This window comes from Vombatus ursinus, unplaced genomic scaffold (genome assembly GCF_900497805.2).
Source record: "Vombatus ursinus unplaced genomic scaffold, bare-nosed wombat genome assembly UNPS02014789.1, whole genome shotgun sequence".
Lineage (NCBI taxonomy): Eukaryota > Metazoa > Chordata > Mammalia > Diprotodontia > Vombatidae > Vombatus > Vombatus ursinus.
In genome coordinates this window covers 9,416,586-9,442,067 of record NW_020954567.1, presented here as the reverse complement: position 1 = coordinate 9,442,067, position 25,482 = coordinate 9,416,586, and the positions used below count along the sequence as shown (strand labels likewise).

The window sequence follows — 25,482 nt, the reverse complement described above, 5'->3', positions numbered from 1 at the left end:
TCCCTCTCTCTATCTCTTCTTCTATCCTTTTCTATCTCTGTCTGTCTGTCTCTGTCTCTCTCTTTCTCTCTCTCTGTGTTCCTGTCCTTGTCTCTATCCCTGTCCCTGTCCCTTTCTCTGTCTGTCTGTCTCTGTCTCTGTCCCTGTCTGTCTCTCTGTCTCTGTCTGTCTCTGTCTGTCTCTCTCTGTCTCTCTGTCTCTGTCTCTGTCTCTCTCATTTACACATGCTTGGGCTAATCTGGCCATTTTCCCCATCTTTGTTCTCTTTAGTATTATTTCTACTTGTCCCTCTAAGCTCTCTAGGGACTCTGGTGTTAGGGTCCACATGTGGTGGTTCCACTATCTTTGATAAGGAGGAGAGCTTACCCAGGACCAGATAAGTATATTGATTATTTGTCACTTAAATGTGATAGAATTAATTTCAATGCTATATAATATTTTAAAATAGAGATGATGGTTCTCAACTCAGTTCTCCTATAAAACAAATATGATTATGATCCCCTAAACAGGGAAAGATATGGCAATGAAAGAGAACTCTGGACCAATATCATTAACGAATATTGACCCAAAATACTGGTAAGTAGAATATAAATGGTTATAAGCAGAGGGTGGATGAGGAAGGTGTGCAGTGTGGTGTAATGAGTATTAGGAAGACTTAGGTTCATATCCACCTTTGACACTGGGCAAGTCTCCTAACCTTTAAGTCCCAAGGTCACTCTCTAAGACTATAATTTGAAGAAAATTTGCCAATCTATATTGGTAGAGGCAGTTCCCTCACACCAATGAAATCATAAGTCAGGATTTATCTCTAGCGCTAGTAAAGAGACAGAATGAATAAAGAGCTGACCTTTGCACCAGGAAGACCTGAGTTCTGTGGAAGGGACCCAGAAACTATGCTCAGAAGCAAACAGTTAATCTTATGTCATTCTGCTCATTTTTGCAAATGAATTTGTACTCCAAACTGGTGTTGCACTTAGCAGCTATGCCCCTCAGCTTGAAAAGAAGTATGAACATCATCACCTCACATAACAAGAAAAAGCACCTAGAGAGATTACAAACCTTCAAAGAGGTTGGCTTTAGATCCAACTAAGTCACATCATACTGAGAGAATGTGAAAATGAAAGTGAAAGAACTGTAGTCATGAAACAAAAATGGTTTGTTGTTCTAGGGCTTTAATTTTGTAGCTGATGACCGTGGAACCAGCACACTTAGTGTTGGCTATCCTTAGTACTCACTGTGCTTTATGAAGAAGAGTCAGTGACATAGCTCGAGATGATGAAATTGGGAAGAACATAGCTATGTGACCCTGCGCAAGTCACTTAACCCTGTTTGCTTCAGTTTCCTCATCTGTAAAATGAGCTGGAGAAGGAAATGGCAAACCACTGCAGTATCTTTGACAACATAACTCCAAATGGGTTCACAAAGTCGGACATGACTGAAAAATGGCTGAACAACTTCTGACTCCAAATTTAATCCTCCTTCTACTATACCATGTTGATTTATACACACTTACCCACACCCAGAACTTTAGATTTAGAAATAAGGTTAGAAGATCATAGTCAGTGAGTTAGTTGCCTTCCCCAAAAGATGGGAAATCTAGTGGGGAAATGTAAGAACTATACATTTATAAACCAAATCTATATCCCTACCAGACATCACCCTCCAAACCAAAACATCACTAACTTACTTACCTCCAAGACTTAACAGTGTTGGAGTGCGCCATCTGTTTTCAGTTTGTCTACCTAGGTGCTATGGCAAGAGATAACTTTATAGATAATAAAGAAAGAATCAAATGATTACTGTAGGCCAGAGAAAAGAACAAATGAAGTGAAAGGTCATCATATTACCCATGCCTCTGTTTAATATGAGGTCATTTGTGTGCCCTCCCATATTAAAATATCCTTGGTCTAGAATGGATGGGATTAGGAACAGGTTTGATTGCATCCTCCAACCTTGACTTGACTAGACTATGATCAGGATTCTTGTCAGTTCTTTAAGGTGGGTTGTTGGCAATCTGGGCATCATTTCAAGTCAAACCCAATGAATCCCCATTCCCCATAGAAACCTCTTCACCACCCCCAGCACATAAGGCAGCCTAGCAATCCCAAAGAACCTTTCCTTAATGGAGTCCGAAATTCGCTCCTTGGTTTATGATGTGTAACAATTGAACGGGGAGGATATAAAGTTTGCAGCTATTATGTAATCAAAACCATTTGCGTTTTCATGAAGGAGAAGGAAAGGAGGGGAGAGAAAAGAAAAACCCCAGAATTGGAAGCATGGAGGCTGTGCAGTGAGCAGGAAGTTGAAACTCATCCAGCTGTCACATAACAACAAAAGAAAAATGTTTTATGTATTCAATCATCATTAAATGTGCTCTATGTCTATTTCCCACGATGTTTTGCCAGTATATGTTGGTTTGTAAATGCTAGCATTTCAAGGCCCCCAGAACAAAGTTACTTTTTAAGTAAAAATTATTTCATCGTTGAGAGCCATAAAAATGAAAGGCTGTGTGGTGAGGGAGAGAAGGTGTTCCACCCACACTCTTCTTATAAATTCTGAGCCACACAGCCTCCTGTGGTTTCAGCCATCATCTGTAAAAGGTATTCTCTTAGGCAGCCTGAGCCAAGGTCACAGAATGTGTAAGCTGTAAGAGAAGCTTTAAGATCATCATCTGACTCTCTCATTTTACAGATGAGGAGGGTGAGACCCAGAGAGATGAAGTTTCTTTCAACAATGAGCCAACTTAGCGAGTATCATGAAGGTTAAAGTGATCAGGGAAACATTTGATGGTATGAGGATGGTGAGGGCCGCAAAGCAATTGGCATTTGCCCAATGGACCTCAACATGGTGGCTGCTTCACTTTGTATCAGAGATGCCATATCTTTTCTGCTAAATTGTTGGTAACAATGTAGGGGCAAAGGGGAGAGTTTGGGAGGTCAATGCTTGACATATAATATGTGCTGAGTAAATGTTTGACTGAATGAAAGCCACTCACAATTTTTTTAGACCAGAAACTAAAAGAGATGTCTGAAATGGGACTTTCTATGTGAAGCAAGTGGAATGCTGCTCTGTGGAGAAATTCTGCTTTTACCCTTTTGAAAATTAAATACTGGATTGGGATGCTTTGCATATAGGTTAGTTCTCTCCTTCCTCCTTTGCCACCCTAACATCTCATCCTAATGACCTTTTCTGTGTCCCACCCTGAGAAGCCATTAACTACTTATCACAGAAGAAAATGTGGGCAGTGTTTCGGGCTGCTTATTTCATGTCTAGGAAACATCATCTTGAGAAGATACTTTCCGTGCCCTGGGTCATCAGAAGATCGGATCTCCCATGAATAGAAATATTTGTCACAGATTCCTAAGGCGCAAAAGAATTCTGCTGTAACTTTCCCACAAATGAGGATTCCCTCCCATTCACTCACATGCATCTCCAGAAACTGTATTAAATAATATTTGTCCTTCCTTGATGCAATATTCTTTTCTGCTTCCCAGACTCCACCTCCTTCTTGCATAACTTTGCCACCCTGGAAAACCTCCACCATGAAGCTCTCATCTCCTTGTTGGGGATCCCCTCTACTGGACCATCATTGTTATGAAGGACCTCAGCCATGCTTCACCTTACTCCTGTTTCCTTCCTTTCTACCACCTTTACATGTGTTATCTCCCCCTTATTAGAATACAAATTCCTTGAGGGTAGTGACTGCCTTGTTTATTTATGTTTTTGTTTTCAGTGTTTAGCATAGTGCTAGGCACTTAGTAGTTGTTGTTTGTTCTTCATTCTTGAAGAGGACCATAGCATCAGGAATATGATGCCATGACTTGCAAGTGAATTGGATTTAAGTGAGGGAGGGCTGTGCAAAGTCACCAGCCTCGCTTTCACCTCTGGATCCAGTGGCCAGATATAGATCAGGACAACTGGAGATGGCCCCCTAGGCACTTAGTAAGTGTTTAATAAATGCTCTGTCACTTCTTTTTTTCAGATTTTGTCATTTTGAGTGAGGTGCAATGTCAAAGGTTTTAAGTGAAGCTGTGCTCATATTTCCCATTATTACCACATTAAGTAAGCCAGAACAAGGGAAGCATAAGGCCAGTAAACAGTGCCTGTAGGCAGTAGTCTGGAAGACTGACTGAAGGAAAGGGAAGTGAACAAGCATTTATTAAGTACCTACTATTGCCAGGAACTGTGCTAATTAACAAATTACAATTTTACTGTAATTGTAAATGAACAAATTTACAAATATTATCTTACTTGATCCTAATAGCAATGCTGAGAGGTAGGTGATCTTATGATTCCCACTTTATAGCTGAGGAAACTGAGACCAAGTGATTTGTCCAAGGTCACACAGCTAGTCAATGTCTGAGGTTGGATTTGAAGTCAGGTCTTCATGACTCCAGGCCTAGGGCACTCTCCATTGCACAATCCAGCTGCCTCTTGAAAACATCAGATAAAAGCAGGCAGAAAGAAGCAAGACCTCTGCCTCAGTGTCTCAGGTTGGAATTTTCCACAAATGAAGGAAAAACAAAGAACCAGGTGAAGCTTTGAGATGGAACAGCATGGGAATGATGTTCCTGGGTTTTCCCTGAGTCTCTATTTTCGTTTCCCTGTGTTGTTAGTATCCTGTCCTCGATTTCACAGGAGCCTCAGAGTGCAGCCTGGTGGGTGACAGTGACTCTGCATGCCAAGGTCAGGTGCTGCTGTGCCCTTGACAGTGTCATTTGGACCTTTCTCTATTGTCTTAGATGTGATTGCCAGAGTACACGGAGCCCAGGCAGCCATTCTACTTAGATACAAATACTAATAGAAGAAATATATTCCTGCAAATCAGCATGACCCAGACAAAGCTGATCCTAGTTTGTTGATTATCCTGCTTCTGTCCTTTCCTTATTTTAAGGTTGTGCCTCTTATAATAATGCAGTTTGATGGCAATGTAATGTGCTGGACTTGGAGACCAGAAGATCTAAGTTCAGTCCTGCCTTAGACACTTCCTAGCTGTGTGACCCTAGGCAACTCATTTAATCCTGTTTGCCTTCCTTTCCATAACACCAATATCACAGGCTTGTTTTGAGGATTAAGTGAAACAGCATATGTTAAATGTTTTATAAACCTTAAAGCACTACATAAATGCTAGCTATTGTATCATTAGATTGTAATCTTCTTGAAGGCAGAACTGTCCTTTTCCTCTTTCTGTATCCCTAGCACTTAGCATAGAACCTGGCGCATAGTAAGTGCTTCACAAATGTTTATTGATTGATTATTTTCATCATCCCATTGGGCTTCAAGTTCCCATGAGGGCAAGAACTACATCTTATCCAAACTTTACATCTGCACAGTGCCCAGCAAACAGCAGAGACAATATGTGGTTGGCAGAATTTCATATTCAATAGCATTTCCATTCTTCAGGGTTTGTTGGTAAGTGCTTTATAGCCCAAAAGGTCAAGAACAGGACAGCTACCCTTATTCAAATTGATGCTATTCTAGGAGTGGCTAGATAGAGTAGATGATGAAGTAAATAGCACAGGAGGTACGGTGAAGGATAGAACAATCTCTGCTGATCAGAGGCAGAGGGGCAGAGAGAGAAGATGACAAAAGACATCAGGGCTGGCTTTGTGTGGGGCTGCTAAGTTCAATAATAGCTAGTGGAAGTGATATCTGCAGAGATCTGAATGAAAAGAACTCAAGGAATGGCCAAAATAGAGAGTGATAGATAATGAGTTTCAAGAAAAGACTTCTAGTTTTTACTTCTTACACAAGTTGATTCCAATTATGTAGAAACTATTGTCAAACTAAAAAAAATTGATTTGTTCACTTTGACATAAAATAAAGTGGCCCCTTGATAACTGATTTTTGGCCAAGTCAACCCCTGAAACAAGGAAATATATAGAATGGTCCTCTAGGCTCTCTGACCCCTTCCATTTCTACAGTGACAATGAGTGATGGAGTGGCTAGAAAGGGAATAGAGGGAGTAAAGGATTTTGCAGTTTTTAAAAAAGCTGTAAACATTAACTTAACTATTGGAACTCTAAATATGAGATCTTCAGCCAACAACTAACAATATAGTATGGGAGAATTCATTCTTATCAATATTGACATTCTCACTATAAATAAAAAACTAAAAGAGATAAGGAACTTGCATGTAAATGGAAAGATGGCACAGATCCTTCTTGGAGAAAGAAATAAAGGAGCTGATTAAATTGGTTTCAAACTATCCAAAGACAACAATCAAAGTCCTTTAATGGAAACTTGCAAAGTTTATAACAAGTGTACATGAAAAAGCCATCATGGGAAAAAAATTGTAGTTTGTTTACCAATATTTGTTGCTGAAAATGAAGACACAGAGAAACTCAGAAGACCTAATCAAAATCTTCCAACCCAAGTCAAAAATATATGATGATTTCAATACAAAGATTCATGTAGGAGCAGAAGGCAAACTATTTTAGAAAATATGTTCTGGGATTAGGACATTAAAGACATCAAAGGCTTTTAGACTAGTCAACAGTCTTATTCCTATATATCCCCTCTATTCATAAAAATTGTCAGAAAGCACTGCATGTGGTGAACAACAACAACAAAAAATCACAAAAAATTAACTCTACCAAAATAAATGATTACTGTTTCTGAATATGGGGTGTATTTCTAACTCTGTTGTCTGTATGCAGTCAATTCATTAACAAGCTAGAGCAAAGGTCAGGATTAACACCATCCTTGAAGAAAGGATAAAGATGAAAAAACATTGCATGAAATTACAACAGCTCAGAAAAGATATAAAGACTATGACCATCATTTCCTACAGAAGGTTAGTCAATATAAAGTAAATACCACAAAAGATAGGCCAAAAATGCTCATAAACTGCCTCAGCCTCCAAACACATGATCTCCTTACCAAAATAAATGCCACAACAGGCAGGCCAAAAGCGCCCATAAACTTCCTCAGCTTGCAAACACATGATCTCCTTGCCAATCAGGGAGACATGGTATCCAAGGGCAAAGCTTGTTTAGAATATAAACTCATTTGCTAAGCAATAAAGAAGTGGATGGTGGAAGATTGTGAACAGTATCACTTCATAAAACAGAGTGGCCTATGTGAAAACAAGTCTGTACAAAGATTGGTATGAGATCCAGTTTAGCCAAATCATCTTAATAACATTTGAAGTTGAAAGTGGAAGAGGGAAACACAACTCGGAAATGGAGATTGTTAGTATTTCTTTAGTAATTTTTATTTGATGTCATAACTGTATCTAGGCTCTTAATACCTCAGTTACAACAATGATGTAGAAATAGAATTTAGGGAAATGGTCAGAAAGAATGACTAAATACATATAGAAGAAATCCATGCTCAAGTTGCCCCAATTTTAAAAATATTAAGGGATGAATTTTCAAGATATCTAATAAAGTAGAAGAAATCAAATAATTTTGGTAAAAATCACAGATGATATTATCACCCAAAAAGGCAGTTGAGAAGATATCTATAGCTACGGGCCATATGCCTATCTCATTTCCACAAAACATTATATACATTTAAAGGAATTTTTTGATGAACTATAAGAGAGAGTAGGCAGGCTTTCCCAGATGATTTTCTGTAGCAGATTATATCTTCATAGTTACAAAAAAGATTAAATGGTATAAAGAGAATAATAACTTCATTATTTATTATTTGTTGACTACTTAATGAGACTTCTGATCATGTAAAACAGAGAGACCTAACAATCCATACAGGCAAAACAAAATGGATGAAAAATGTCTATTGTCCTGACTATGACGTTCAGTTGGATGGGTAGCACATATATCTTGGACTGGGGCTGTAAATAGTCGATGACATGATCTCAGAATTAAATAAGAGGATGAGAAGCATGGATCTTTTTTGGTAAATTGTGAAGTGCTTTCAGCGATTCCTGACACAAAAACCCATGGCTTCAACACCAATATTCTCCTATGTACATCATATGGTTGATTCATAGAATACCATACTTTCAGAAGAATCAAAATTGGAAATGACCCAAGGGGCAATGATACGCATACACATATGTATATATGTATGTGTGTAGGTGTATATGTGTGTTAGTATGTATCTATATATATATATACACACACATATATGTGTACATATATATATATACATATACATATACAGTATAAGTAAGATACAGCATATTACAAACAACCAAACACACAGATTGATGTGAAAGATATTATTGAGGAAATGCTCTTTCTGAAAGGAGTTAGGTTGCAAAGTCAGGAATAAAAGATGGGTATAGTGAGTGAGAACTGCACTAAATGCTAAATGGCTTAGACTAAGGTGTCCTGTGCTCTGGGTAGATCTTTTATGGCAGATTTATGGGAGGAAATAGATAAGAACTTTAATAGGATGAGAAGTCATTAGTGGAATATGATCCTCATTGCTGAAAAGAGCACTCATATAGATAAGATCAAAACTACAAAAATAGTGAAACAATATATTGTAAGTACTTGTTCCTGTTGGGGCCAATGGATGATTTAAAATTTAGATCTAAGGATTTTCAATGTTATCCATAATAAATATGCCATCATAGGATCGTAGATAAAGATCTAAAGGGGATCGCAGAAATCAACTAGTCCAACTTTTTTATTTACAAGGAAGTTGAGGCCCAGAGAAGTGCCTTGCCCAAAGTCGCACAGGTAATAAATATCAGCGTTAAGATTTGAACCCAGGTCTCCTGATGCCAGAGTCAGTGCTCTTTCCATTGTACCATATTGCTTCTCTTGTGTTAGAAATTTAAACACATCAAATACTTCAAACTTCCAAATGCCAGAGTTTGAGAATTTTTATTTCTTGTCTTTTATCATTTTAAGGGGAAAAAAATCTAAAAGCTTGAATACTGTTGAGATTTGGGATAGAAGCACATTATTTGCACATCTTTTTCTCTCTTCCATCCAGAACATACTGGTAATTGATTATTTTTGCTCACCCACTTGCCCCCACCATTATCTACTCTCCTCCCCAGCCATGAACTGTATGTTACAATTAAGCTAGCCTACATGAAACTTTAATTCTCTGTATATGGCATTCTGTCTCCTGCCTTGGTGCCTCTGTTCTCCATGCCTACAATACTTTCCCTCCTCACCTGTGCATTTTTGAATCTCTATCACCACTCATGCCTCAGCTCAAGAGCTACCTCCTACAGGTCGTTCATGATCCTTTTAATTGATAGTGCTTCTCCTCTTCTTAAGCATATATATATTCTGTCTCTAAGTATCTATGTGTATGTTCTTCCCCCCCTTTAAAATGTAAGCTCATTCAGTACAGAACTTTTCATTTTTGTCTTTCATCCTCAGTGATTAGCACAGTGCCTGGCATCTAGAAGGTGCTTAATAAATGCATGTTGGATTGGATTGATATTGAATTTATAAGGTATAAAAGACAGTTTCATGAAAAACAGGATGTTGAGGCTGGTTTTCTATAGTCTGCCCAATCATAGGAGTAGAGAGTCATAGACAGAGCTAGGAGAGACTTTAGAGATCATCTAGCCTGAGCAGAGAGTTTAAGCAACTTGCACAAGGTTATATGGGCAGAAAGGAGCAAAGCTAATATTTGAACCTGGTCCTTGAACTCCGTATTCAGTCTGAGAGAGTTCAGCCATCACAGTCCTCCTTCCTTCCTCATTCCAATGGTGACTTTTATCCTGTTTAAAATTAGCCTGTCAGGACCTTTTTTTTCATTAGTGGTCATTGCTGACCAAAGCATGCAGGCAATGGGCTAAAAGGCTTCCCTTAATTCTCCAAGAGAATATAAGTTCTTTGAGGTCAGAGATTGTTTCGTCTTTGCCTTTGTGCTAAGTAGAGAAGCCTAGGAAGAAGAAAAACACCTGACAATGGAGGATGTTTGCTTGTCATGCTTGCAAAATTGTTTAGAAGTCATGAGATCAGATGTGAACAGGCAGTTTTCAGCTGAAGAAATTAAAGCTATCTATAGGCATGTGGGAAAAAATGCTCTAAATCACTATTGATTAGAGAAATGCAAATCAAAACAACTCTGAGACATCTATCAGATTGGCTAACATAACAAAAAAAGAAAATGATAAGTGTTGGAGAAGTTGTGGGAAAATTGGAACACTAATCATTGTTGGTGGAATTGGGAACTAATCCAACCATTCTAGAAAGCAATTTGGAACTATGCCCAAAGGGCTATAAAACTGTGCATACCCTTTGACCCAGCAATACCACTTCTAGGTCTGTATCCCAAAGAGATCATAAAAATGGGAAAAGGACCCACATGTACAAAAATGTTAATAACAGCCCATTTTGTGGTGGCAAAGAATTGGAAATTGAAGGGACGCCCATCAATTAGGGAATGGCTGAACAAGTTGTGGTAGACGAGTGTAATGGAATACTGTTATTCCATAAGAAATGATGAACAGGTGGACTTCAGAAAAACCTGGAAAGACTTACAGGAACTGATGCTAGGTGAAGTGAGCAGAAGCAGGAGAACATTGTACACAGTAACAGCAACACTGATGAGTAACTTTGATAGACTTAGCTTTTCTCAGCAATGCAAGGATCTAAGACAACTCCAAAAGACTCATGATGGAAAATGCTGTCCTCATCCAGAAAAAGAACTATGGAGTCTGAATGCAGATCAAAGCAAAGCATACTATTTGCTCTCTCTCTCTCTCTCTCACTCACTCTCTCTCTGTCTCGTTTCTTCTTTCTCATAGTCCCTCCTATTGGTTCTAATTCTTCACAACATGACTAATGTGAAAATATGTTTAATATAAATGTATATGTGGAGCCTATATCAGATTGCACACCATCTTGGAATGGGAAGGGGGGGGGGGAGAAAATTTAGAACTCAATCTTATGGAAGTGAATATTGAAAACTCAAATTTAGTAAGTTAATTTTTAAAAAAGAAGTCATGAGGTCACAATTATCAGCTTGATCCCTATAATTCAACAGTTGATTTGCACAGAAAGCTTTGTTCCATAACCACAGCCTATCACACTAACTCTGGCCAAGCATTTTGTATATACCTTCCCTTTACAAGGGGAGTGGAACAAGAGCATATAGATAAGTCATTGCAAAGATATTATTCTACTAATGTTCTTTAGTTATTTCAGTTGTATTTGACTCTTCATGACCTCAATTGGGGTTTTCTTGGCAAAGATACTGCAATGATTTGCCATTTCCTTGTCAGCTCATTTTACAGAAGAGGAAACTAAGGCAAATAGGGTTCACTCACATGCCCAGGGTCACCCAGCTAGTGTCTGAGGTCAAATTTGAACTCAGGTCTTTCTGATTCCAGTCCCAGCGCTTTATCACCACCTAGCTGCCCCATTCTGCTATAGAAATTGAAAATACGTAAAGCTTTTATTTGAGCAACTATGAGAGAAGAAAAGAGATGTAAAACAGAATAAGAAACATCATTTCTTTCCATGAATATCCCATAAAGAATCTAGACAAAAAACTAGGATGTTTCCTTTAGTTCTCCAGTAGAATGGGAGGTCTTTGAGGGCAGGGACTGTTTTGCTTTAATCATTGCATCCCTGGAGCCTGACATACTGTCAGCGTGAAGTACATATTGATGAACTACTATCTTGAAGATATCAAAGTAATACTTGGATGTCACCTCTTGTTCTCACTCAATGATTGACCCACCTCTTTTGGTCAGATGTATTTTCCACGATTTGTTTGATGCCTCTTAAAAAACACGAATCATTCCTGGTGATATGCTGCTATTTACCGACACCCATATCAACTTTTCTTTTGATTCACTTGTAATGTTGATTCTTTCAAAGTCATAGTGTCTCACAATTCACAACCACATGGCATCAGTAAATGAGAAATACTACCAAAATTTAACATTTTAGGTAAATCCAGATCACAGTAATGTAGGGTTAGGGAAAAGTCCAGGTTTTCTCTGGTTTCTGAAGTAATCTGAAGTTTCCTTCTTTCTACACACCAATTAAAACCGTTACTTTTTTTTTGGTCTGGTATAGAAAGCAGTGGTTTTACAGAACTCAGAATGTAAATAAAGAGGTTAGGGGAATATTTTGGACATGAAATCCTCAACTTTTATCTCTGAGAATCCCTACCTTCCTTTAATGCACAGCTCAGATATCATCATCTACACGAAACATTTTATCATACCTGGAATTCTCATCCTTTTCCTCTTGAAATTAGCATGTAAAAACATCACATTTACTTGCTTTTGTATTTACTGTAGCCCCAATAGAAGGTAAGTTCCTTAAGGGAAGAAACTGTTTAATTTTTTTAACTTGCTATCTATGTTTTCTAACACAATCTCTTGCAAGAGTAGGCACATAATTTGATCTTTGTTGAATTGAATCAAAATAAAAAGATACTACCAGGAGTTAACTATCTTGACAGTTGCTGAATTCATGAGTTACTTACTGTGCCTCGGAAAATAACACTTTGAGAAGTATTTGATTAAGAACTTGTTTGGATATCCATTTGTTTCTTTCCACTTGCCCCATGTTTCTGTTGGCATGGGCTTCCTCGAAGCCATCATGGCACTTCACATTGATTTGTTTTTCTGAAACTGAGATATGGTTTCCACTTTCTGTGCAACTCATCACTCTTTCAAGAGGAAGGGATATTATGTGCCATTGAGTTCATTCAATGAAAACATCTTTCTTCTTTGTAATCAGTGGTCATTTGGAAGGAAAAATAAATGTACACAGGACAGCTCCCATTTTTTCCCAACAGATGTGAGAGTGGGAGAGATGGAGAGGAATTGCTGACATGTTTATTAGCAATGGGTAAACTGAAAGTTTCATTTTGGCCCAGGTTGCATAAAATCCAGATCTTTATCCAGACATAAGCCTCTGGAGTCTGCAGCAACACCCCACCCCCAAAAAAAGCTGGACATCTTACAAGATTTCTGGTACTCCTGTTTGACAAGAAGCACCCCTGAGAGCAACCTATCTCACGTTGTTTTGGCAGCTACACTCCTAGACCTGGCCAGAGCCAAGAAGTGCAGAGGGGCATAGGAATAAAAAGAAAAAAAAATAGGAATTAGAAGTTAACTAAACTTTGTTTGACCTCCATGGGATGAGGAAAGCAATCTCAGCTGGCTGGGAGTCAGGGGTGCCTAGGCCATCTTCAGGCACCTCTGTTTTAGTAGCTCTGAACAAATGCTCAGTTCATGAAAACCATTGGCTGAAAGAGAAAACATATAATTAACTCCTTGATTAATTCTTTGGAAAGAAAATAGGGTGAGACTTGGTTAGAGCCCAAGTTGAATACTAGTCCTACTCAGCGAGAGCTGAAATTATGTCACAGAGGTACAAAGAAGTCATTTTATTATTTCCGAAATTCTGCTCTGGCTATCACAGTCTACTCAGTAGAATGACACTTGATATTGAGTAACAGACACGAAAAAAAACTAAAGGAAAACTTTCAGTACTTTTTGTAGATCCTTTAACTTAAAACAAGGACAATAGTCAGGGTGAATCTGACTTTCCATCTTTATCAATAGAGAGAGTCTTCACATGAATTAAATTACAGATTATTCAAAGCAAATAGCTTTTATCTATTGAATACCCAAAATAGTGTAGATACATATCAATACATGTGACTCCTGCTCCAGGGACTTTTATTCATTGAGTTTATTAATTATCGCTTAAAACATATTCCTAATTTAAACATTTTTAAATGTAATTGAGTTAACAAGAAGTTTACAAACGGTGAAATGATTTACAATAAGGTGGCACTTACAGCCTCCATCTTGATTCTACTTAATGTGAAAGATCCAAACTAGGTGGTCCCATTCTCTCCATTGTGATTAAATGCATTTACTCCAATGGGAGAAAATGCCAAAGAAGTCCCAAGCCCTCTTTATTTCTCAAAGAGTGGATAACCCATTCTTTAGCTATGCCTTTCATTGTCTAGGGTTTAGATCATTATGGATTTACCCAATCAAAATACCTCTGAGACCCCAACTATAGGGAAACTCCACTTATTTGAATTGGCTATATTTCAGAGATTCCTATTCCCATAAAACTTGGCATACTAGAGTGACTTCCTACAACAGCAAATAAATTTTCTTCATTGTATGCAGAACTTATTTTTAGGAGAGAATCCTCAAAAGCAAAGAGCAATATATGAGAACAATAGAATGAGGCATACTAATGTGTCTTAAACTTGGCTACACCCTTATAAGCTCTCTCAGACTCCAGCAGTCCCAGAGTTCCAAATCTAGGATTTCTAGGGAAAGAATTAATAGTGTGGTTTGTTTGTTTTTTTTAATTCCTCACTGACCCATCACCCTCACAAATATGCAAGAAAGTGCAGACAATTAGGAACAGTTCCCACTCAATGTTCAGGTCATAAATTTAGCACAGCCAGTTATCAGGTGAAGACTAGCAAACTGCAGGGATTTATGGCATAAATATGGGAATTTTGAATCCAATGGACTAGGGACAAGAAATGGTGTTTTTCCTGGTCTCATCTATTCTGTCGTTGAGTGGGACCTCTAACTGATTCTTACCCCAGCTATCCCTGAAGAAGAGAGTCGAGTAGACTCCATGACTGAATTCAATAAGGAGAAGCATTTCCATTCAACCTTCTCGTCCTCCTGACCTTTATATCCTTACTGCAGCACCCCTCTGCTCGATCCACATTACCTTCTAGGACACATTCCTTTCTGTTGCTCCCCAATCAGCCACCCAATGTGCTAATCTCACCTCTTCCCCATACCCAGTATTTATGAGGGAAGAGTGGTTTGGAGAAGGATTGGAGAAGAGTGAGGTCATTACAAATAGGTAAAATTTTACTGAATTTTTTAAAAGGTGAGATTGATTTTTGAAATGTTAGTAAAGTGAAAATGTTCTCTAAATTAATTTCATTGCTTTTCAAACCATAAGCCAGGATTTTCTCCTTGCTTGGGCAGGTGCCAGTTTGAAAACAACTTGGGCATGGTGGTCAATGTTCTATTTTTTACACATCCACATGTATACAATGGGTAGAGCACTGGCCCTGGAATCAGGAGGACCTGAGTTCAAATCCATGACCCTGAGCAAGTCACTTAACCCTGTTTGCCTCAGCTCTTCATCTATAAGATGAGCTGGAGAAGGAAATGACAAACCACTCTAGTATCTCTGCCAAGAAAATCCCCAATGGGATCATGGAGAGTTGGACATGTCTGAAATAACTCAACAACATGTGTCCTAGCTAGAGACAAATTATCGAGATAGATCTGTGCAGTATGTATTTGTATATGCAAAAGCCCTTCATCTAATCTCATGTGGCAAAATTTCTAGAACTCTCACCCTCCTCATTACCCATATTTCAAGACATATTTCATCTTGTCAATGTCCTTCCTGAAATGTATTTCCCAGAACTGGACAGAATACTTTATCCGTGGTCTGGCTAGGCAAAGTACTTGCTATGGACTCCCATCACTAAGAACACTAACTTTGTCTTCATATAATCTAAAATCATTGTAGTTGTTTTGGCTACCACATCACACAGCTGACTGCTTTTGAGCTTATAATCCACTGAAACTCCTAGGTCACTTTCCCAAGAAGTACTGTTCAACCATGTCTTCTTAAGGTTAATCCTTGTCAAATTTTATCTTATTAGCTTCAGCGTATCATTTGAACCTATTGGTCTTTAGAATCATGATTCTATCATTCAGTTTTATTATACATACATACATACATACATACATACATATATATATATACATATATATATGTATATATTGGCCTTTTTGGTGAGGCAATCGGGGTTAAGTGACTTGCCCAGGGTCACGTAGCTGGTTAAGTGTCATGTGTCTGAGGCCAGATTTGAACTCAGGTCCTCCTGACTCCAAGGCTGGAGCTCTATCCACTGTGCCACCTAGCTGCCCCTACAGTTTTATTATATATTAACCAAATCACATGTCTTATGGACAAATATTGAATGTCCATTAATACTCGTGATAAAAGGACAACTAAAAATGTCATTAAATGTGCCCACTATGTAAACACTTTTCTTTCCAAAGGAAATTCTTAAATAAAGCACTTTGCCTTGATTATTGTTTTAAAAAGTGAAATTCTGGTCTGCTGCAGACTTTAAGCATTCTGTCTTTAGTCATTTGTATTTTCTAGGTGAAAAACAACTTAGGAAGAAATAGACCTCATAGTGGTATTGGCTGAACAAATCATGGTATACGATTGTGATAGAATACTACTGTGCTATAAGAAATGATGAGTTCAATGATCTTAGAAAAACATGGAAAAACTTACACAAAATAATAAAGAGCAAAATAAGCAGGAGCAGGAGAACAATGTATATTGTAACAGTAATATTGTGTTAAGAACAACTTGGAGCAAATAAGTAATTTTGACTATTATAAATACCCAAATTAACTATAAAGGACATAGAAGAAAGACACTATCTGCATCCAGAGAAATGATAAATAGATGTATATATAGAATAATTTATATATATAGAATAATAATAATAGCATATATATGACATATTATATATATGTATAAATAACTATTTGTGTCTAATGGTAGCCATCTCTAGGGCAGGGAGGAAGGAGGGAAGACAAAAAAGAAATTTACACGATAACTTTATTATATATTTAAAAGGAATAGCAAGTTGTACAAAATAGATTTGCAGTTTCTTGTGCAATTATCTTTTTTATTATACTATGTTATAGAAATGTGTGTTTTATTCTATAAATTTAAAATAAAATAAAAAACTTGGGAAGACTATCCTTTGAACTTGTCCCTATTGCTATTTAATTATGTTTTACCAAATTTCAGCAAAATCTGGATTATTGGTCCGTGGTAAGTCAAATAAATAACCAGAAGAATGTTACACTTTAATAAAAAATTGCAGAAATAATCACTGAAGCCTCATTTTTTTTTCTGAGATGAGCCATTTCATTTTTTTCTTTTCATTGACCACTATTTTTGGGAGGGGATACAGTGGGTTGCTTAAAGCTTAATCTTGTTTATTGATTATGCCTATATTAGATAGGTGAGCAATGAAAATTTAAGTATGGGAAAAGAAGAAAAAAAATGTATCTTGACTCCCATTCTCTGCATTTCTACCATCCCAATTCATGCGTGCATGTACAAATGTGCACACATACACACACACACACATACATAATCATGGAAGGTAACTTCCTCAACAATTGACAGACTGAGACATTAGTCTCCAGATAATAACCTGGAATACATAGTAGAATCTATTTATTAGGCTCCTTAATCATGTGTTATATAAAGAAATGAAAGGAATTAAAAACATCAGTAAATCTATACTATGGCATTCTGCCAGTGCCATGACTGACGTGGTAGGAACAAAATCTGAGGTGCTTGCTATGTAGGTTAGACTAGCTATCCCCCCCCACCAAATGTAATGTACTTTAATTGACCCAGAAGACCAAGGCTTGCACCATTGATGAAGCTTCATTACCACTTAAATACAAAAATCCAGCACAGAGGGAGGTAGGGCTCTTTAAGCATAACAAAATCTTGTAATACATGTGCCAGAGTTGCAAATGCAAAGGCAGGAAAGCCATGACCAACTGAATCAATGTGGCATCTTTGCTGAATATCCTTGCCATGCTATTGATAAGTAACCCACCTTTGGTTTTTAATTTTTTTTTAATGAACAAAAATCTATTTTCTCTCCCCTACCTTAACTCCATTGGAAAAAATAAACATAAACAAAACCCTTGTAACAAATATGCAAAGTCAGGCAACACAAATTCCCTTATTTACCATGTTCAAAAGTTCATGCCTCAGTCTTCTCCCTGAGTCCATCACTCTCAGGTGGGTAGCATGCTTCATCCATCATCAATCTTCAGGAACTGTGCTTGGTCATTGCATTGAATTGAAAGTCTTTCAAAGTTGTTTGTCTTAGAATGTCATTGTTATTGTATAAATTGTTCTCCTGTAAACCTCCATTTGTTAAATGTTAGATGGTCTGTGAATGCCTTGTTTCCTTCTAATTCCAAACCTGAACTACCAGATGAGCTGATTTGACCCAAAATACCTAATGATTTCATCCTTTATTACTCCCCTATGAGATTAAAGGAAAGAACTAGAGTGGGGTTAGCAACAGGAGATTTATCCTTGACTCCAGCTGGTCTGCTGGAGGAGCAGTGTCCTTGTATATACTTCTGGTATAGCTACCTCATGATAGCTATGTCAAAGAATTCACGTACTATGCCTGGTTTCATATTCCTATAGCTTCTAAGAGTATCAGCTTCCATTCTCAGCCTTCCCTCTTTAGTTCCCTCCTCTACCTTACCCTCATCATTATTGCTTGGCCTTGGTAACTTCCTGAACACTAAAGTGTATGCCGTCACTCAATCAACAAGCATTTATTAAGTGCCTACTGTATGCTAGGCTTACAAAAGCAAAATAACCGCTGCTCTCAAGGAGCTTACATTCTACTGTTGCACTGATCTTGATTATTTATAGTTCTGTGTGTTTGACCCATCATGCCAGTGGGTGTCATGTGTACTGAATAAATTATTCACCCAGAATTGGGGGATTAGATTTTCATTGTTGCCTATGCCGGGAGCATCGTCTTTCCCACATCATTTGTGATTTCCAAAAAAAATCTAAGGAGGTACAAAGAGTGTGGAAAGAAATGAGAATCAATTTTAGGACTGAGCCTCACAGAGCAAAAGGAAATCTCTGCACTGTTAATTTAGTCATTGGCTAGGATTTTGAGCGTCAGTTTCTTGGAGTTCTTGGTTGTTTGTAGCAGACGTATTGGAGGTACTCTGGTCAAATTGATAGAATAAACAAGAGGGAGTGAGGAACTCCAACTTTTCTTTGTTCCACTATTGATTTTTTATAGGATGTAGGGATGCTTTTTAAAACTCTGTGCTTCAGTCTGCCATTATAAAATATAGTCATTATCCCTGGTCCTATCTTGAAGAAAAAATGTGAGGTTTAAATGAATGTGGTAGAGAGAAGAGAAAGTAGCACTTAAGAGTCAAACTCTGACTTCAAAACCCACTTCTGATACTTATTAATTGTGTGACCACAGAAAATTCACCTAGTCTTTCCAAGTGTCAGTTTCCGCAATTTCAAAATGGAGATTAAAATACTTAATATGTTAATGACGGTAACACATTAATTATAATAAGAACAAGGCCTAATAACTTATTCTAAGTTCCATAGGTGATACTGTATATAAAGTGAGTGATGGTGATGATGATGGAAAAAAGTTCTGATTCAAAGAACATGTACTAAGGTATAGAGGCATAGCAGAGCTACTACGGTCAAGCTAGTGATGAATCTTTTCAAATTTAGTTTAGTTGTCATTCATTGCTGCTAAGTTTCCATTGCCACTACCTGAAGGAATAAAACTTTCTGCTTTAAAGATAAAAACCTTGGAACTTAGATCTTTCCCTTTTGCTTCTTTCCAATAACCTCTCCCATGGAATGGGTCACCTCATAACATACTTAGTCAACAGAGCATATAAAGCATATACCCTATTGAATTATATCTTATAGAATTGTGAGCTATAGATTACAGAATAAAAATATGTAACATAACCTAATCTAATGTAACATAACATAACAACATGTAAAATATATACACTTGAACATCTGAATGTTAATAAGAAACATCAATTAAGATAGAAATATAATAGCCTACTCTTGTATGAATTAAAAACTCACTGGTGTTAGTGATGTTGTATGGTCATACTAATTCCAGTTTTGATGTGTCCATCATCTAATTGACATAGGTACCCTTGCCTCTGATGGCATTCACTCATGCCTTCCCATCTGTTATATGACTAATATCTATTAGCATTTCCCCACAACCTGGTTCAGGCCCATGCCTCCAACACAAGTTAGGTCTTTCCCTGTTCCCTCTTTCTTTTGACAGGGATTAATTTCCCCTAAAAGGTAACAAAGCTGTCCCCAGACCTGATTGCTTCCTTGATGCAGCTTCTTGGTCACTAAATGACATAAAAGTCCCACCCATTCAAAATCCTACTCTCTTACATTTGGGGGATTCCTGAGATCATGTGAGCTACTGTACTCTATGCTGCTTACTGGCTGACAAGATGCATTTCCATAAGGAGGAAGGAAAGGCCACATCTACCAAAGCTGATGCTACGGGTCACTGAATCTTCATTGAGTATCGTTGCCATATCAGGATAAAGTAAACCTCCTTCTGTTAACTTTTCTAACTCTTCAATGACCTGTGACTATCTCATTTCAGCCCAAAATCAAACCTGAACTAAAAAGGTGCTTGCATTAAGCCCACCCCTAACAACATCCTAGGTGATTTTTATCCATGTATTTGCCCAGATCTTCCCTAGAATGTCTCCCCAATATGTTGGAGGCCTTCATCTGTTTTTAAATGTGTACATATAATATGTATATATCTTATTATTGTTATAGATATTACATGCATATTATGAATACTAGTGTGGTACTTGGGCTGTCCATCTGTTCTTAATCACTGTGCTACATGAGTGCCCAATCTCCTTTTGTAACCAACCATATCCATCATCAATAGCTTGATACTGTTTTGTGTGTCTGTCTATCTGTCATTCCGTGTTTCATAGATTTAAAAGTAGACATTCCAAATAGTATACTTGCACCTGATGTTCGAGCAAATTAAATTCATTTTATCTTGAAGTACTTTCTATTATTCCACAATTCTATCCCACTCCATCCTTAACCCTAAATGACAAACCTCGATGATGGTGTAATATACCAATGTCATTTTCAGACGTTAATGGTGGAATTGCAAATTGGTGGAATCTTTTTGAGAAGCAATGTTGGATAAGTAAGTGCTATATACAGAGCGGTATACTAGGCAGCAGAGAAGATATAAAATTTAGCTAAGGCAAAGGCCTCGATTTCACAGATATTACAATCTAACAATGTACAATGTGCACCATCATATGTTTTAATTATTCATTTAAGAGTGGTATAAGCACAAAGCTATTGGAGGTTGGAGGAGTAAATAGGTATTACTCACTGGGGAAATCAGCAAAGGCTTTTGTATAAGTAGTATATGCTTTAGACTTTAAAAAGATCATAGGAATTCATCAGACTTCGGGCAGACAAATAATAGATAATAGGTAACAATGTAAGCACAAGAATGGAGGTAGGAAAATTCAGGGTCTATGGGGCAGAGAGACAATGAGAAGTTCAATTTGGTTGGATAATAGAATACCTATAGGCAGTAGTAGAAAATAAGACTGGAAAGGTAGGGTGACTTTAGTTTGTTCAAAACTTAAATGACAGGAAAGAATTTTGAACTTTTCCCAATGAGCAATGGTTCCCCAATTATGTTTCTTTTTGGTGTTTTTTTTTTTTAATGTAAGATTGACATGATTAAACTTATGATTAAGAAACATTATTCTAGACAGGCAGGCAACAAGCATTTATTAAGTACCTTACTATGTGCTAAGCACTGGGGATAAAAACATAAACAAAAAGACAATCTCTAACCTTATATACCAATGGGGGGGAAGACAGCTCAGAAAAGGACTGGGGAGGAGGAGAGAGAAGATACCTTCATTGGACATAGTGATAACGGCTATGTTATGCTAGTGGAAATCCAGGAGAGTCAGAAGCACTTCTAGGAAAGGAGTGAGGCATGGCCACCTGGGCCAGTGCCTAAAATGGAGGTCCCAAAAGAAAACCACCAATGGAAAAAAAAGGGGTGGAATGGTGTAGGGAAGTTCCAGTGTAAGAAGACAAGCTGTCTTCTGTCCTTTTTTATATCCTCGGCACCTAGCACAATGCCTGGCACATAGTAGATGCTTAATAAATGTTTTTTTAATTAATGTTTTTAAATGTATAAAATAAAAAAGATAGGGTTAAAAGGAAACCAATTGTATTGAAATATACTCTATCTATACACACATACATAAATTGAAAACAAAATTCACAGACCCCAGGTTAACCTAGGAATGAGGAAGAAGAAGTGGCTAAAGAGAAGGAGGCCTATATATATGAAGGCCAGTGGGTTTAGTGGTTAGGAGGCCTCTGGTGGCCTTTGAGAGAGCACATTCTGTAAAGTAGAAGGATTGTCCAGGGTGGAGGAGAAGATCGTAAAAAAATAGAGGCATTGAGGTCTGACTAAAAGCTTGGTTGGGATGGTGAGGAAAGAGAGAAGACAGTCTTCAGAGACAGTAGAAAAGTCAAGGGGAGACTTCTGAGAGAGAGGGAAGAAAGAGAGAGAAAGGGTAGCAGTTTTGCCAAGCTTGAAAGAAAGGAGAGGAATGAAGGCAAGAGTTTGGACACCCTAATGAACCCCTGAGAAGGGGGAAGCCAAGTCATCTGCTGTAAATTGGGAGGTGGGAAGGGTTGTGGTTGTGAGCCTGAAGAGAGAGGAAAATATTTGGAACAGTTGCTGTGGGGAATGAGATACGGACTCAGTAACAAAGAGCCAACTGAGGTTATACGCTATAAATTTAGAGTGAGTGAAATCAACTTGATGTTATAAAAATAATCACACCCTTTGACCCAATAATCCCATTATTCAGAGCACAATTCTAAAATGCTATTGAAGAGAAAACAGATTTCTGTTCAGAGATTTAAGATTTTATTATTTGTAAATTGTACAAAAAATAGGGGATGGCTGACCGAACCATGGGGCATCAAACGAATGGTGTTCTTTTGTTTTTGGACCAGACCTGTGATTTCATCAGTATAGAGAATTCCCAGTGAGGAAAATTCTCTCTACCGATACAGATTGGCTTATGTCTTGCAATTTTTGCAGTCTTAGAAAGTTGTGTGGGCACGCTTTGAGGTTGGGTAACTTAGCCAAGTTCACAAAAGCGATATATGTCAGAGACAAGACTGGAACCCAGGTCTCCCTAACTCGACACCACTTTGCCTGTCTATGGAACACTATGATGTAACTCCAAACTGAAATGTGTATTGTGTTCTAAAGTTTGTAAATCACTTTACACATATATTATAGGTGTAATTTATATACACATATATGTGAATATTCAATATTCAAGTTTTCCTGACTCCAGGCCCAGAAATCTATCCACTGAGTCACCTAGCTGCCTCAGTGTCATACTAAGTTATTGCAAATTTGCCTTTTGGAAATATGGGTCTAATGTTAGTATTGATCTGAAATTAGAATCACAGACTCATAACAGGAGCAGACCTTAGAGATCATATAAACCAAGCCCTTTTTTTATAGACAAGAGGAAGTGAGGAGTCAAGAGAGGGTAAATGATTTGTTTGCCACAGGGCCAGGAATAGTGTCTGGTTCCCCTGTCACCCAGTCCAGTATTCCAGCAATGGTTCTTTATGTCTTATCCCTCAATCATGAACTCTGGGAATGTTTTTTGTTGGTTTGTGGATGAAGCTGCTATTTGCTCACTGGTTTGCAAAAGAACTTCATATTTTTGTCTCTATTCATTCTTGGAGATGACTGGATTTTTCATAAACCTTGTCATGTTATCTAAAAGAAATTATGGTATTTTGACCTTTTTATTTGAATCCTCTTAAATCTGCATCTATTTTCCTAACTTAGTGATATTATTAGGATTTCCAGTACTTTATCATGTAAAATTTTTAAAAGTAGGCATCCTTGCTTTGTACATATTTTTTAGTGGGAATGCTTTTAATGTTTCTCCAATGCATAATTTATTGACTTTTGATTTAAAGTAGATATTTTTTATTATGAAGATTTAGTTAAACAACAATTATTTTGTCCAGTCATTTCAGTTGTGTCCGACTCCGTAACCCCTTCGGGGGCTTTCTTGGTGAAGATACTGGAATGGTTTTGCCATTTCCTTCTCCAGTTCATTTTACAGATGAGGAAACTGAGGCAAACAGGATTAAGTGACTTGTCCAGGGTCACACAGCTACTAAGTGTCTCAGGCCAGATTGGAAGTGAAGTCTTCCTGACTGCAGGCCAGGCAGTCTATCCACCGCATCACCTAATTGTCCTTGCTCAATAAACTCTAGTGACTTCTCATTACCTCTAGGATCAAATTTCAACTCCCCTGTTTTGTATTTAAAGCTCTTCATAACCTGGTCCCATCCTACCTTTCCAGTGTCCTCACAGTTTACTCCCCTTCCCTCCCTCTATGAGCTAGCAAACTCTGGCCTACCTGCAGCTCCTCTCCTCTCCTCTCATCTTCAAGCATTAGCATTGCCTTTCGCCATGCCTGAAAATCCAAAAGAAGAGGTGTTCTCTCACCTCCACCTCTTAGTTTTCCTGACTTCTTTCAAGATTCAACTCAAATCCCCACTTTCCATAGAAATGCTTTCTTGTTCTCACCAGCTACTAATGTCTTCACCTCTCAGAAGGCCTTCCCTCTCCTCTGCATGTATTTTACATGCCCCTAGTTATTTACATGTTGTCTCCCTTAGTCTATCTTTTTGCCTTTCATTGTATTTCCAGCGCTCACTTAGCACAGGCACTTAAAATATTTCTTCATCAAGGCTTCATCTGAGCCTCGTATAGTTGATTCATTATGTGAACAGATGCCGTTTTCCATTATGAGGGTCTGCTATATCACTGATGGGTCTTTAACAATTGAAAATCCCCAAACCTAACCCAGGAAATGTGACTCTGCTGGGTGGGTGTGAAGGATGGTCCCATTTAAGTCTGGATGATACAGAAAAATGTGGCTTCTGCTGCAAACTTTGCATTTGTTAACAATAGGGGCAGAGGGGAGAGAACACAGCTGGGTCAGAGCGGTGGAAATGACCTTCAGAAGCTCAGCCCACGCTTTATTATTACTCAGGCATCTGTTTAATATTTAAGTAAAATCTGTTCTACAATTACAGATTGTGTATATGTGCAAATACATATGTTTGTTATGGCTACCTAAATAATACTATATAAATAATATAAATGAATAATATATAAATAATAAACAATAAATAATAATATGTGTTCAACAATACATTAGGGTGGCTTATCTTCCAATTTCTGTTGTGTTCCTCACTCAAGTAACAAAATTCCTCTTTGTACAAATAGGTATTTTACAACTTCTCATCTACATTGGACACAGGCAACAAAAAGAAAAGCATTTGGTAGGATTCTAAACATATGGCTTGCTGGTTGACTATGAACTAGAGTTAAAATTCATAATGCTCACTTTATCTTTACAAGTCTTAGTTTCGTCATCTGTAAAGTTGGGATAACAATGGCATCTATTTTACAGGGTTGTTGTGTGGATCAGATAGATAACATATATAAAACACTTTATAAACCTTAAAGTGCTATGTATATACTATGCAAATATATTATTCATGTATATATACACATATATGTATGTATGAATTATATATTATTCATATACATATATGCATATATGTATATTATAATATACTATATATATTTTTCAAATTTTATATATTGTTATTATTACAACTATTCCATTAATACCAGTTTTATCATTATTATTAAAGAGATGCTAAAATTACATTTTGTCTACAAAGAGTTGGAAAGATCATCCAGAAAGGTGGTCATTTGCTAATCCCTATTAAGTGACTGATGAATCACTCTCCCCTGCCGCCTGTG

General features: G+C 37.5%; 1 pseudogene; it reads left to right on the top strand.

Moving 5' to 3' along the window:
- The window catches only part of LOC114047524, a 110,499-nt pseudogene that overhangs the window by 10,563 nt on the left and 74,454 nt on the right, over window positions 1-25,482 (top strand).